Here is a 14,549-nt window from a genome sequence, read left to right as displayed (position 1 = left end):
CCAGGCCAAGGCCTCTGAAAAGCAAAATGGAATTTCCATCATTCTTGAGGTTAAAGAAGCAAAGATTGACCAAGATGAGTGAATCAGTGAACACAGCAAGCTCTCAGGTGAAGACCCAGAGGACTACTCCAGGAGAAAGGGGTGAAACAGAGGCAGACTGAACCTTACCAAATCTGGAATCCAGCCTAATACTTAGCCCCTAAGATGATCCACTCCACGCTCTATCTGTCTATCAGAGGAAATGAGGAACTCTTTCTGGTAGAAAATAAAGCCCACATGGAACTTCTATAGTTTTTATATAAAATATCTGCCAATAAATAAAAAATGGAATGATATGAATGAAAACTGAGGAGGGAAATATAATAGAAAAAGATACAACATTTATCCTGATACTGGTGCTGGCTGTCAAGGACTTTAAAGTAACTATCATTAATATATACTTGAAAAGAGTTCATTATGGAACAAATAGATTTTTAAAGGGATATTTCAAAAGAGAATTGGAATCTATAAAAAAAAAAATAAAAATTTAAAAATGAAAAGTCTAAAGTTAGTAATTTGATAGATGGATTAATAGCACAGTAGACACAGCAGAAGGCAGGATTCGAGAAATGGAAGACAGGTCAATAGAGAATACCTAAATTATTTCACACAGAGAAAAAATAACAGAAAATGCATAAAAGAGCATAGGGGACATGGAGGACAATATACAGATGCCTCATATACTTGTAACTGGAGTTCCAGAAGGAGAAGAGACAGAGAATAGGTGCTACTGACTGGATTGTCTCCCTGCCCCAGTTCACATGCTAAAGGCTTAAGCCCCAGTGTGATGGTGTTTGGAGATGGGGCCTATGAGAGGTAATTAGAGCCCTCATGATGGCATTAATGCCATTATAAGAAGAAACAAAATAAATCTCTCTCTCCCCACCATGTGGCAATGCAGCAAGAAGTCAGCCATCTGCAAATCACAAGAAGGGCCCTTACCAGGAATCAAATTGGCCAGCATCTTGTCTTGGACCTCCTACCCTCCAGAACTGTGAGAAACAGATGTCTGTTGCTTAAGTTATCTAATTTATGACACTTTGTTACACCAGCCAAGCAAACTGAGACAATCGTGGAGAGGAAAATTTGAAAAAACATTGGCATAAAATAGAAAGTTAGTCGTAAGAAATAAACTCACAAATTCAAAAGGCTCTGCAAATCCTAACCTTTTTGTTTTGGCATTTCCAGGAGAAATACAAAAGAACAAAATGAAACCAAATACACTTAGACACATCATAGTAAAACTGCTGAGGGGAGAAAAAGACAAAAAAGGCAGAGAAAAATCTTTTTAAAAAATACAATGAGAAAATCTTAAACACATCCAGGAGGGAAAAGAATACATTATACACATTACCTTTAGGAAAACAGTTATGAGAAAACAAACTGATGTCTCAAGAAAACCATAGAAACTAGAAGACAATAGAATGACCTTTTAAAAGCACTGAAAGAAATGACATGTCAACCTTGAATTCTATATCCAGACAAACTATCCTTTAAAATAAAAGTGCAATACTCTTTTAGACAAACAACAATTGTTGTTTTCTTTGTCACTGGCATATTTACATCAAAAGAAATACCAAGGCCAGGTGTGGTGGTTCATACCTGTAATCCCAGCATTTTGGGAGGCCAAGGCAGGCGGATCACCTGAGGTCAGGAGTTCGAGACCAGCCTGGCCAACATAGTGAAACCCCATCTCTACTAAAAGTACAAAAATTAGCCAGGCATGGTGGCAGGCACCTGTGATCCCAGCTACTCAGAAGGCTGAGGCAGGAGAATCACTTGAACCCAGGAGGTGGAGGCTGCAGTAAGCTGAGATTGCGCCACTGCACTCCAGCCTGGGTGACAGAGCGAGAATCTGTCCAAAAAAAAAAAAAAAAAAAACCTAAAATAGGTACTGTAGCCAAAAGAAAAATAAACTGGTTAAAGCACAGAAGTGTAGGAAGGAATGAAGAACTTAAAAAAAAAAAAAAAAGAGTGGAGTAGACTGAGCACAGTGTGTCATGCCTATAATCCCAGTACTTTGGGAGGCTGAGGCAGAAGGACCACTTGAGGTCAGGAGTTCAATACCAGCCTGGGAAAGTTGGTGAGACCCTATCTCTTCAAAAAATTTAAAATTAGCCAGGCGTGGTGATGCACATCTGTGGCCCCAGCTACACAGCAGGCTGAGGCAAGAGGGTCTCTTGAGCTGGGGAAATTGAGGCTGCAGTGAGCCATGTTTGTGCCACCACACTCCAGCCTGGGTGACAGAACAAGATCCTGTCTCAAAAGAAAAGCATAATAAATATGCTTATGAATATTGACTGTTAAAATAATCATAATAGCCCGGGGACAGTGGCTCATGCCTGTGTTCCCAGCACTCTGGGAGGCCGAGGTTGGTGGATCACTTGAGACCACAGGAGTTCGAGACTAGCCTGGCCAAATGGTGAAACTCCGTCTCTACCAAAAATGCAAAAAACATTAGCTGGGCGTCATGGCTGGTGCCTGTAATCCCAGCTACTCTGGAGGCTGAGGCAGGAGAATTGCTTGAACCTGGGAGGCGGAGGCTGCAGTGAGCGGAGATTGCACCACTGCACTCCAGCCTGGGTGACAGAGCAAGACTCTCTCAAAAGCAAACAAACAGGCTTTGCAGATGCTGCTGCCGAGGAAAGTCCTGTACTACTAGCCATGGTCAACCCTACCGTGTTCTTCGACATTGCCGTCGATGGCGAGCCCTTGGGCCGCGTCTCCTTCGAGCTGTTTGCAGACAAGTTTCCAAAGACAGCAGAAAATTTTCGTGCTCTGAGCACTGGAGAGAAAGGATTTGGTTATAAGGGTTCCTGCTTTCACAGAATTATTCCAGGTTTTATGTGTCAGGGTGGTGACTTCACATGCCATAATGGCACTGGTGGCAAGTCCATCTATGGGGAGAAATTTGAAGATAAGAACTTCATCCTAAAGCATACAGGTCCTGGCATCTTGTCCATGGCAAATGCTGGACCCAACACAAATGGTTCCCAGTTTTTCATCTGCACTGCCAAGACTGAGTGGTTGGATGGCAAGCATGTGGTCTTTGGCAAAGCGAAAGAAGGCATGAATATTGTGGAGGCCAGGGAGCGCTTTGGGTCCAGGAATGGCAAGACCAGCAAGAAGATCACCATTGCTGACTGTGGACAACTCGAATAAGTTTGACTTGTGTTTTATCTTAACCACCAGACCATTCCTTCTGTAGCTCAGGAGAGCACCCCTCCACCCCATTTGCTCGCAGTATCCTAGAATCTTTGTGCTCTCGCTGCAGTTCCCTTTGGGTTCCATGTTTTCCTTGTTCTCTCCCATCCCTAGCTGGATTGCAGAGTTAAGTTTATGATTATGAAATAAAAACTAAATAACAAAAAAAAAAAGGAAACAAACAAACAAACCAAAAACCCAAAAGTAATCATAATAATTTAGTATGGAGTTTTAAACATATATAAATAAAAGGCAGAAAAGTGATCATGTAAAAGATGGGAAGGGCAAATAAAACTAAAGTGTTTCAAGGCTCTAACAGCATCAGGGAAGTAGTAAAAGAAATAATTTCTATTGGATTATTATAAGTGAATAACATGTATCTTTATCTCTAGGTTACCACTAATACTAATAAGTTAATAGAGGAAAACAATATAATATTTTTTAAAAGATTGATTCAAATAAGGCAAGGAAAGAGAGAGAAGGGAGGGCAAATAGAAAACAAGTAGTAAGTTGGTAAATATAATCCAACTATATCAGAAATTATGTAAAATGTAAATGGACTAAATTTTCCAACTAAAAGTACAAGATTGTCAGACTGGATAAAACCCTTTACAAACCACATATCCTGTATATGACATAGGATATAGTTCCTCTTCCTTAGCAGAGATGTCAAGTTCCTGCTTATTATGGTCTCTTTCCACCTTAAGTCCTCTATAAGACCCTACCTTCCTTACACCTTGTGCACCAGAAACACCAAAATGCTCACAACTATGTAGAACATCAGGCCTCTTTATCTTTACTCATACTGTTTCCTTTGCATGGAATATCCCCCTCCCTGACTTCCACCTGCCTCCAGATACATCCACATACACTCCCATATCCCTTGCCTGTTTCATGATTTAAGGCCCAGAGCAGGAGAGCACACACCTCCACAAAGCTTTTTGTCTCCCTCCTCTGCTCCGTACCACCCCAGGCTTGCCTTCCCACAGCCATGACACTGTTGTCCTGGTCTGTTTGCTCTTCTCACTGTGAGGGCTGTGAGGGAGCTCCTCAAGAGAAGCGACCACAGTGGCAATTCCCTTCCTGGGATAGCACTGTGCAAACTCGACAGACACCATCTCTGCTAAGAACAGTACCAGTGACAACCACTAACATCGGTGGGCCCTAGCTGATGCCAGACACTTTACTATGGGCTTCTCATGCATTATTTTATTTAATCCTCACAAAGGCTCTGTGAGGTAGGGGCTATTCTCCTGCCATTTTACAGATAAGGAAACTGGGGCTTCCAGAAGTAGCCTGCTCTGGCCTCAAGGCTGGGCAGCCTTGGCGGGGGTGCACAGTCAGGTAAGAAAGACATGGGCAAATGAAGGGAAGGGGGATAAGCAAAGTGTGGAGGCTGCAGGGGACCACATGGGGACACCTAGTCCAGCCTTGGGAGTCAGGGGGCTTCTCTGGAGAGCAGCATTGAAGCCGTGACCTACAGGAGGAATGAGCAGGAGCCAGAGAGATGAGGGTGCAGTGCTCCCAGGTGTCAGGAGTGATATGTGTGGTCCCAGCACAGGTCACGCTGCTGCAAGACCTATGCGGCCAAGTCCAGGAGGGAGCGAGGTGGTGCTCCCTCCCTGGAGTGGAGTCTCAAGTGGAGATGAGAGAGGAAGGCACCATGAATGTCCTCGCACCGAGGTGCCTGGCACATGGTTGGTGCTCTGTAAATTATCTTTCAGCCAAATTGAACTCACCGGCGAGCGACCTAGCAATTGAAAAGTGAGCCTTAGGTCGGATCAGAATCTTTGACGTCACTTCTGGGAATTTGGAATCACGCAGCAAGGCTGGACCACGCGAGGAGGGGGTGGGGGAGGCACTCCCAGGGCGCTGATCCCCCTGTCATGCTCACTCCACTCCACCAGGCGGTGGGCGCTGGGGCCCCGGACCAGCCTTCAGCTGAACCCCATGCCCAGCCTTCCGGACACACAGCCTGCACCTGCTCACCAGCAACATGGCTCCCCAGCTTCCAGGCCCACCCTGGCACTAATGTTCCCCGCCTCCACAGTGAGGTTGTCTCTCCTTCTGGGCCTCAGTTTCCCTGGCTGTCAAGAGGATTCACTAAGATAGTCTCAGTGCCATCCAGCTCCCACAGGCCCTGATCTTCTGCGGGCCCCTTTTGCTCTTTCGGGACTTCTCTATGTGTCCTTTATTTAGAGCTTTGCTATGAGGCCGTTTGTATTTTCTGAAGCTGTTGTCTCCCCTGAGCAAACGTGCTTCCCTCCTGCGCCATCTCTCCCCTGCCTCCAACTCACGGTATTGATATTCAAACAAAAATAACTCCTATCCCTCTGCCCACATCACCAGATGCACAGAAATGCAGTTACTTCCCGAGGCAATTAATCCCATTAACAAGCAATAATTCACAGCCTTCAACCGGGAGGCCGCCTTCATTACAAAGCGTTAACCAAGATCTTCCTTAATCCCATGCAAGGGGTGCAGGCTGCTGCTGGGACACCCAGACACCAGCGGCCCTGGGATTAACTGCTGCTCCCACCCCATCACAGCACCTCACATCTGCACACAGCCCTTCTAGCGTCCCTGGGCACCGACGCCGGGGCTGGGCACATGGCAGCTGTATGGAGGTCCCCTCAACATTCAGCGGATGTCAACAGCCCACTCCTGATTGGGAGTGATTGTTTTCAGCATGGAGTCAGCCCAGACTGGATTTATCAAACTGTTAACTGTGCTTATCGCAAATCACTTTAATGATGTGTTAACATTTAATTAGATCGCTACCGAATGCTTCAGATTACACGTACAGCCGGCGAACCTGACCATCAGAGCAAAAAGAGCCACAGAAAATGGGATCCTTGCCCCCAACCCCAGCTGGACAGGCGGTCCTGGGCTTAGCAAGCCGGCCCGTTTGGGGGACGTTTCCTGGCATCTGCTTTACGTCTCTGGTGAGGCCATCAGGCGTGCGGTGGGCCCACAGTGCGGTGGGCACTGTCATGGACACCGTGCACATCCTGGAAAAGAGAGGTCTGCTCAGGTTCATGCTGCATGGCTGTATTATGTGTCCGCTGTCTGCAAGGCATAGAGTTGATGCTGTGAGGGACGCTGAAATGGAGAAAGCATGGACCCACCCTTGAGAAGATGGGCTCACAGAGCAGAAGAAAGACACTTCCTGTGCCTGCACCCAGGCCCGGGCTGAGCAGGCGGCGGCCCCCAATCCTACTGCTCAGCTAGGAAGGCGTTTTCTCTGCATGTTACAAACAGAGCGATCAAGGCTCAGAGAAGTCGTTGTTTACTCCGTGTGGAGGCTCCACGAGGGCAGGAGGAGAAAGGTCTTGGGTGAACAAACGCTCTCTCGGCCAGGCTGGGGCCAGCGCTGCAGGTCCGGGAAGCAGAACCAAGGAGCTTGAAGCTGTGCTGTAGGCAACCACGGAAGGGCTTTGAGGCAGGGGCGGGGATGACACAGTCCAACTCACATTTTCAAGATCCTAAGAAACAAAATGTTCATAATCCTCACCATTTGGAAATAGGAAATCCAGGCCTGTGCTATGACCCCACGGTGTGTCTGACGCCCTGTGCAGCAGGTTGGGCTCTGGCCCGTGAGTGTCAAATGCCTCCCCTTCTTTGAGTTATTGGTTAATTGATAATTATTGAGTTATTGAATCGTTGATTCACTTGCTGGGAATCTGCCGGGCATGGACGGTGCCCACGATAAGCTCTCTCTCCGTCTCACATATGCACACCATGCACATATGCACATGTGGGTCCACACACGCATGTGTGCACATACATGTACAAATTCACACAATGCACACATTCACATACACCCACACACTTGTGCACACACATGCACACAATACACCTGTGTACATATTCATTCACATGCACACCCACACATTCCACACGTGTGCACACATGCACATACATTCATACACATGCACATACATTTATGCACATGCATACTCCACACACATGCACACAGATCCATGCACACACATAAGTGCATGCGCATGTACATTCATGTACATGCACACTCCATGCCAGTGCACACACATTCATAAACACAGGTGCAGGCACACATGCATGTGCACACACATTTATACACACATGTGCAGGCACACACATGCAGGCACACACGTGCAAACACACACAGGTGCAGGCACACACATTCAGACACACACGTGCATACACATTCATACATACGGGTGCAGGCACACACATTCATACACATGTGCACACATTCGTACACACAGGTGCAGGCACACATACTCATACACACATGTGCACACATATTCATACACACGGGTGCAGGCACACACATTCAGGCACACATGTGCACACATTCATACACACAGGTGCAGGCACACACATTCATACATACATGTGGGCACACATTCATACAGCTGCAGGCACACACATTCATACAAGTGCACACACATTCATACACACAGGTACAGGCACACACATTCAGGCACACATGTGTGCACACATTCATACACACAGGTGCAAGCGCACACATTCATGCACACATGTGTGCACACATTCATACAGGTGCAGGTGCACACATTCATGCACACGTGCACACACATTCATGCACACAGGTGCAGGCACAAACACGTTCCCCAACACACGCGTTCACGCTCACAGTGTCAGCCTTTGTATGGTTCAGGCAATCATGAGCCTTTCCCAGCTACTTTCCACGTTTCCATCTCTGGAAATGCAGGAGCCGGGGCAGTGTGGGGGGGCCGGTGTCCCATTTGGCTTCGCTCTCCCCTCCACCTGAATGACTTGGGGAAATGCCCGTTTTCAAAGGACATGCCGATGGCCCCACAGATCTGCCCCCACGGGGCCGTGGCCCAGCACCTCCGCAGCAAGGCTTAGGCAGCAGCTGTGCTGCAAACACCACCCCGGCTGTGCTCAGAGTCGGCCGGCCGCCCCGAGAAACCCTCCATGATGTGACGCGACCAGACAGGCGCAAGGAACAGGCCCCGCAGTCATGGAAAATGCAGGAGCGCTCCCATCCCGGACGCCGGCTGACCAAGCGGCAGCGCAGCAGTAAGCGCATCCCAGTCCCCCTTTGGGGGCAATTTAACCCGGGCCCTTGCGTAACAACGGCCTCATTATTCGGAGGAAGCCAGAGGCTCAGGCGTGTTCTTTGAATGGCACAGCCCTTGTAGGGGGTGCGCGAAATCGTCTGGGGTGACGCCACGTGGCCTCCCAGAGCTAGCCCAGCCCACTACCCAGATGGAAGCTTCCAGATGAGTCAGTCCGTGGGAAGAGAACAGGAGTTTGTTCAGCAAGCTCCAAAGCCTCGGGCAGCCTGGGGGATGATTGACCTGGAGTAAAATCGTGCATCCTTAAACTGGCAAGCCCTGGGCTGCCCGACAGATTCCACGTACGGGTCACCTCCCAGAGACAGATTAAGCTCCATGGTACCCCTCTGCCCAGGAGGGGGGTGGGACGGCCCGGCCCTGCGCCTGGATGTGCTGTTGCCTCCCACATGGTGTGGACAAAGGAGAAGGTAGGAAAGGCCAAGGCATTGGGGCCAGGCTGGCAGGCTTGAGATACGGCTGGTGCTGAGGCCCTTAGGGTGAATGCCTAAACCTCTCTGCACCTTGGTTCCTGCACCCCAAAAATGATCATAATAAGGGAGACTGCCACGCAGGCCCTGCATGGGAGGCTGTCACAAGGACCTCAGCATTGCTCTCTGGGCACTGGGCAGGTGCTGCAGCACCGTCCCAGGCACTGCCATGAGCAGGCAGCAGGGTCCTTGGATCCAAGCCCACACCTGCTCAGAGAGGAGACTGAGCACACTCACTGGGAATTTACGACGGCACGTTGGTAAGAAGCGTCCAGCAGGAATGGCAGACAAACTGGTGAAGGCAGGTGCAGGCTGGCAGGACAGGGCAGACTCCTGCGGCTGGAGAATTTGGAGGATTCCCCATCGTCTAATGACTCTGTCTCTACAAACCCCACTGGATGCTCACAGAAAAGTCGGGAAAAATCCCCAAGTTGAGTCCACTGTGATGGACCTCGGGGAGGGGTCAAGCAGTCATGTGGAAGGGGTGTGAAATTTCAGCCAGGCCCTTCTGCCCTCTGTCCATCAAGGTACAAGAGCCTGAACCTGAGCAGGACATCAGTGAAAACGCATTGCAGCTAAAAGAGACGGGGGAAAGAGGACTTTACTCCTCAGGGAGGATGACAGGATTGAGGACTGAGCCCACAACTATGGCTAGAAAAAGAGCAGAAGATCTGAGAAGGCCACAATCCCAAGAACCAGGGCCAGAGCAAACCTAAGACTAAAGCTTGTCTAGAGCCTTGACAAGCACACTCACCTCCACCTCCTGCCACCAAGCTAACAAGATCTGCAACACCAGAAACAGCAGAACGGTGCTGAGAAAGGGAGAGGAGAGGAGAAGAAGCATAGGAAATCTCTCTGAAGCACAGTGCAAAAGGAAAAACCTAGAATTCAGAGTCAGACATTGCTAAACACAAGCTATCTATACAGCCACTTGAAGCAGTTGGAGTGATCACAGTAGCACATCTCAGACTTAGCCCAGCTCCTAACTAGATTAACTTAAACCCCCTACAAAGGGTCCAGTAGGAAGAGGGTGTGCCCATATAAGATGCCTGGCTTTTAACACAAAACTCTGATGCATAAAAAAAGACAAGGGAAAAAAATCACACTCATAAGAGATAAAAAATACACGTTGGCAATACTGGGCAGGACATTTTAAATAACAATGATTATTATGTTGAACGCTCTAATGAAGAAAGGGGACAGTGCATGATCAGATGGGTTATTTCAACAGAGAGATGGAAACTTAAGGGAGAATCAAATGGAAATACTAGAAATGAAAAACAGAGACAGAGGGAAGAGTGCCCTCGATGAGCTCATCAGTAGATGGTACACAGCTGAGAAAGAATCACTGACCTTGAATACGAGTCAAAAACAATGACCCAAACTAGAAAAAAGAGAAAAAAGAATGAGCATCAGATGAAATAGAATATCCAAGAGTTATGAGACTATATCAAACTCCTAATATATGCACACCTGGAATCCTAGAAGTGGAAGAGGGAGAATGAGCAGAAGAAATATTTAAAGAAATAATGACCAGAAATTTACTGAAATGAACAACAGACAACAGAACACAGATCCAAGAAGCTCAGAGAACACCAGCTAGCATACACAACAAAACAAAAGCAAACAAAGAACCACACATAGGCATGTTATATTCAGGCTTCTAGAAGCCAAGGACAAAGAGATAACGCTGAAGCCAGCCAGACCAGGGCAGGGCTGGGGGGAAGAATTACAGAAGAGTAAAGGTGCAATTTGCAACAGAGTTCTCATCAGAAATCATGCAAAACAGAAAACAATGGAGTGAATTTTTTAAAGTGCTGAAGCACAAAAAAGAGAAAAACTGTTAACTCCAAGAAGAATATCTTCACAAAAATGAAGGAGACATAATGACTTTCTCAAAGAGGAAAGGCATTTCCAGCAGACGTACTCTAAAAAGAATGTTAAAGAAGTTCTTCAGGTAGAAGAACTGTGATAGTAACTGAAACTTAGTTCTACACAAAGAAATGAAGACTGCTAGAAATTGAATAAATGAAGGTAAAATTAAATTTATTTTTTTCTAGTTTCTAATTGCTCTAAAAGAAAAAAAACATTTAAAACAAAAATAGTTACACAGTATTGTGTGTTTATAGCATATATAACAGTAAAGGTATGACAGCAACAGCACAAAGGCTGGGAAGGAGAAATTCGGAATGTGCTGCTTTAAGGTCCCTATACTATATACAAGGTGGTACAATATTATTTGAAGGTAGATGCTGATGAGTTAAAGACGTATATTTGAGCCAAAGGTCAACCACTAAAAGATTTTTGAAGAGGTATAAATAATAAGTCAGTAGAGGAGATAAAATGGAATCATAAAAATTGCTCAGTTGACGAAAGAGAAGGCCAAAAAAGTGGGAAAAAGAAATGAAGAAAAAATAGAACAAATAGAAAATGGTAGGTAAAATGATGGATTTTAATCAAACCACATTAATTGTGAATTGTATAAACATACCAAATAAAAGGTAGAGATTGTCAGATTTGATTGTTTTGATTGCATGCTGTACATAAGAAACCTGCTTGAAATATAAAGACAGAATAAATGTGTTACAAAAAGTGAAGGAAAAGAAAATACAGACCATACACATACTAAGCAAAAGAAAACTGGAGTAACTATATTAATATCAGACAAGGTAGACTTTAGAGAAAGGAATACTGTCAAAGATAAAGAGAAACATTACATAACGATGAAGCAGTCAATTCTCCAAGAACTTATAACAATCTTAAATGTGTATGCAACTAGCAACAGATTCAAAATACATGAGCCAAAAACTGATGGAACTGGAATGAGAAACAGATGAATCCGCACAATTATAGCTGGAGATGTCAACTCTGTCTCAGGAATGTACAGAAAAGTAAACAGACAATCAGTAAGAACAAAGACTTGAACAGCACCATTAGGCCTAATTGATGTATACAGACTCCACCCAATAACAGAAGAATGCATCTGGACCGTAAAACACATTTCAGCAAATCCAAAAGAATATAAACCTTTTAATCTTGTTTGTTTGTTTGCTTGTTTGTTTGTTTGAGATGGAGTCTCTGTTGCCCAGGCTGGGGTGCAGTGGCACAATCTTGGCTCACTGCAAACTCCGCCTTCTGGGTTCACTCCATTCTCCTGCCTCAGCCTCCCAAGTAGCTGGGACCACAGGTGCCCGCCACCACGTCGGGCTAATTTCTTGTATTTTTAATAGAGACGGGGTTTCACCATGTTAGCCAAGATGTTCTCGATCTCCTGACCTTGTGATCCACCCGCCTCAGCCTCCCAAAGTGCTGGGATTACAGGCGTGAGCCACCGTGCCCAGCCTAAACCTTTTAATTTTTAACTATAACAGTAAACTACAAATCAATAACAGAAAAGTAGAAGAAAAAAATACTTAGAAATTAAACAACACACTTATAATAACCCATAAATAAAAGGGCAAGTGTCAAGAGCAATTTAAAGATATTTTAAAGTGAAATTAAAATGAAAATAAAATACGTCAACATTTGACGGATACAGTTAAAGCAGTGCTTAGAGGAAAAAAAGAGAACTTCAGTCCCAGGTGGTTTTGCTGGAGAATTCTACCAAACATTTAAGAAAGACAGAGTATCAATGCAACACAATCTCTCCCAGAAAATAAAATAGGAAAAACATTTCCCAATTCATTTTATGAGTCCAGCAATACCCCAGTATCAGTCCACACAAATACATTACAAGAAAGAGAAAATTACAGATCAATATTTCTCATGAATAAAGGTGTGGAAACCCTCAATACAATATTAGCACAATCATGTTTTATCCCAGAAATACAAAGGAGGTTACAAAATTTTAACTTAACCTGATACATCATATTAATAGACTACAGAAGAAAAGTCATGTAATCTCAGTAAATGAAGGAAAAGTAATTGATAAAATCCAAAATCTATTGATGACGAAAAAAATTCTCAACAAACTATAAGTAATAGGGAGCTTCTTGACGAAGAACATTGACAGCTAATATTAAACTTACAGGCCAATGTTTTTTCCCAATATCAGAAACAAGGCAAGAATGTCCTCTCTCACCATTCCTATTCAAGCATTTCTGTACTGGAATTACAGGTGCACAGCACCACGCCCAGCTAATTCTTGTATTTTTAGTGGAGAAGAGGTTTCATTACGTTGGTCAGGCTAATCTTAAACTCCTGACCTCAAACGATCCACCCACCTCAGCCTTCCAAAGTTCTGGGATTACAGGCATGAGCCACCGCGCCCAACCAAAGTATACATTTTTAAGTCTGCATGCTGAAAACTACATAACATTGATAAAAGAAATCAAACAAGAACGAAATAATGAGTGAGATTTATGGCAAGGAAGACTGAGAATTGTTAAGACGTCATCTCTATACAATTTCATTTATAGGTTTAATGTAATGCCAGCAGGCTTGTTTTTTAGATAACACACTGAATCAAAACTGTCTGTGGAAAAGCAAATTAACTAATAGAGCCACTAGAAGTTTGTAAAAGGAGAACAAAGTTGGAGAACTCACACCACCTGATTTGGAGACCTGCTGCAAAAGCTATAGTAATCAAAACAGCGTGGTTTTAGTGTAAGGACAGACATACAGGTCATCAGAACAGAATAAAGCCCACAAATAGAGCCAGGGAAATACGGTCACATGATTTTTGACAGAGGGGCCGAAGAAATTGAATAAAAAACATGGCAATTTTTTCAACAAATGGTGCTGAAATGGTGCATTCATGTGAAATTAAATAGCTTAGTCATTAATCCTTATAACAAAATCAAAGCAAATTGGAGCATTTGTAAAATGTATAAAACTATAAAACTTCTAGTAGAAAACATAGGAGAAAAGTCGGTGTGGCTGTGAATTGGACAGAGTGCCTAGAGAAGACCAAATAACATCATGCACCAAAGAACAGCGCTGATAAGTTCAACCCTATCCAAATCCGGAGCTTCTCTGTAAACAAGTGAAAAGAAAAAAAAAAAAAAGAAACTATTAAGAGCATGAAAAAACAAGCCACAGGCCAAGAGACTGTATTTCCAAATCACATTTCTGACAAAACACAATATCCAGAATACAGCAGTGCCCTCCCCTTCTTATCTGAGGGGGATACATGCAAAGACCCTCAGTGAATGCCTGAAATCATGGACAGTACCAAACCCCATATACGCTATGCTTTTCCTCTACATGTGTATCTATGATATAGATTAATCTGTAAATTAGGGACTGTTAGAGATGAACAACAGTAAGTAGTAATAAAATAGAACAATTATAACAATATACTGTAATAAAAATTATGTGGATGTGGTCTTTCTCTCTCCCCACCCCCTTCCTCTACTACCCCTCCATCCCTCTCTCCTCTCTCTCTTTCTAAATATCTCACTGTACTATATAGCATGGGCAACAGAGACCACAGAAAGCAAAACTGCAGATAACGGGAGACTACTATAGTTTTTTTTTTAAAGTTCTCAAAGGTCAAAATGAAGACAACAAACAGAGCTTTTTAAAAGGGGGAAACATTTACACCAACAATTCATTGAAGAGGATGTACAGATGACAAATAAGCATATGAAAAAGTACAGGAGAAAAAGGACAAAGTGAGCCTAGAACATCTTAGGGTGCTAGAATGTAGAGAATGGATCTGAAAAAAGAGACGGGCACATGTTAAGAGAGCACGGGAGAGCTGGAACAATTTAAGCATCAAAATAGA

At 44.6% G+C, this 14,549-nt stretch overlaps 1 pseudogene across 1 annotated transcript; it reads left to right on the top strand.

The window, feature by feature from the left end:
• Positions 1–2,673: 2,673 nt before the first annotated feature.
• On the top strand, positions 2,674–3,416 carry LOC112624861 (annotated as a pseudogene). The gene has a single exon (XR_003119482.1). The product of XR_003119482.1 is annotated as a peptidyl-prolyl cis-trans isomerase A pseudogene (transcript).
• The last annotated feature ends 11,133 nt before the right edge of the window (positions 3,417–14,549 follow it).

This window comes from Theropithecus gelada, chromosome 5, assembly GCF_003255815.1.
Source record: "Theropithecus gelada isolate Dixy chromosome 5, Tgel_1.0, whole genome shotgun sequence".
Classification (NCBI taxonomy): Eukaryota; Metazoa; Chordata; class Mammalia; order Primates; family Cercopithecidae; genus Theropithecus; species Theropithecus gelada.
This window is presented reverse-complemented; position numbering and strand designations above follow the sequence as displayed.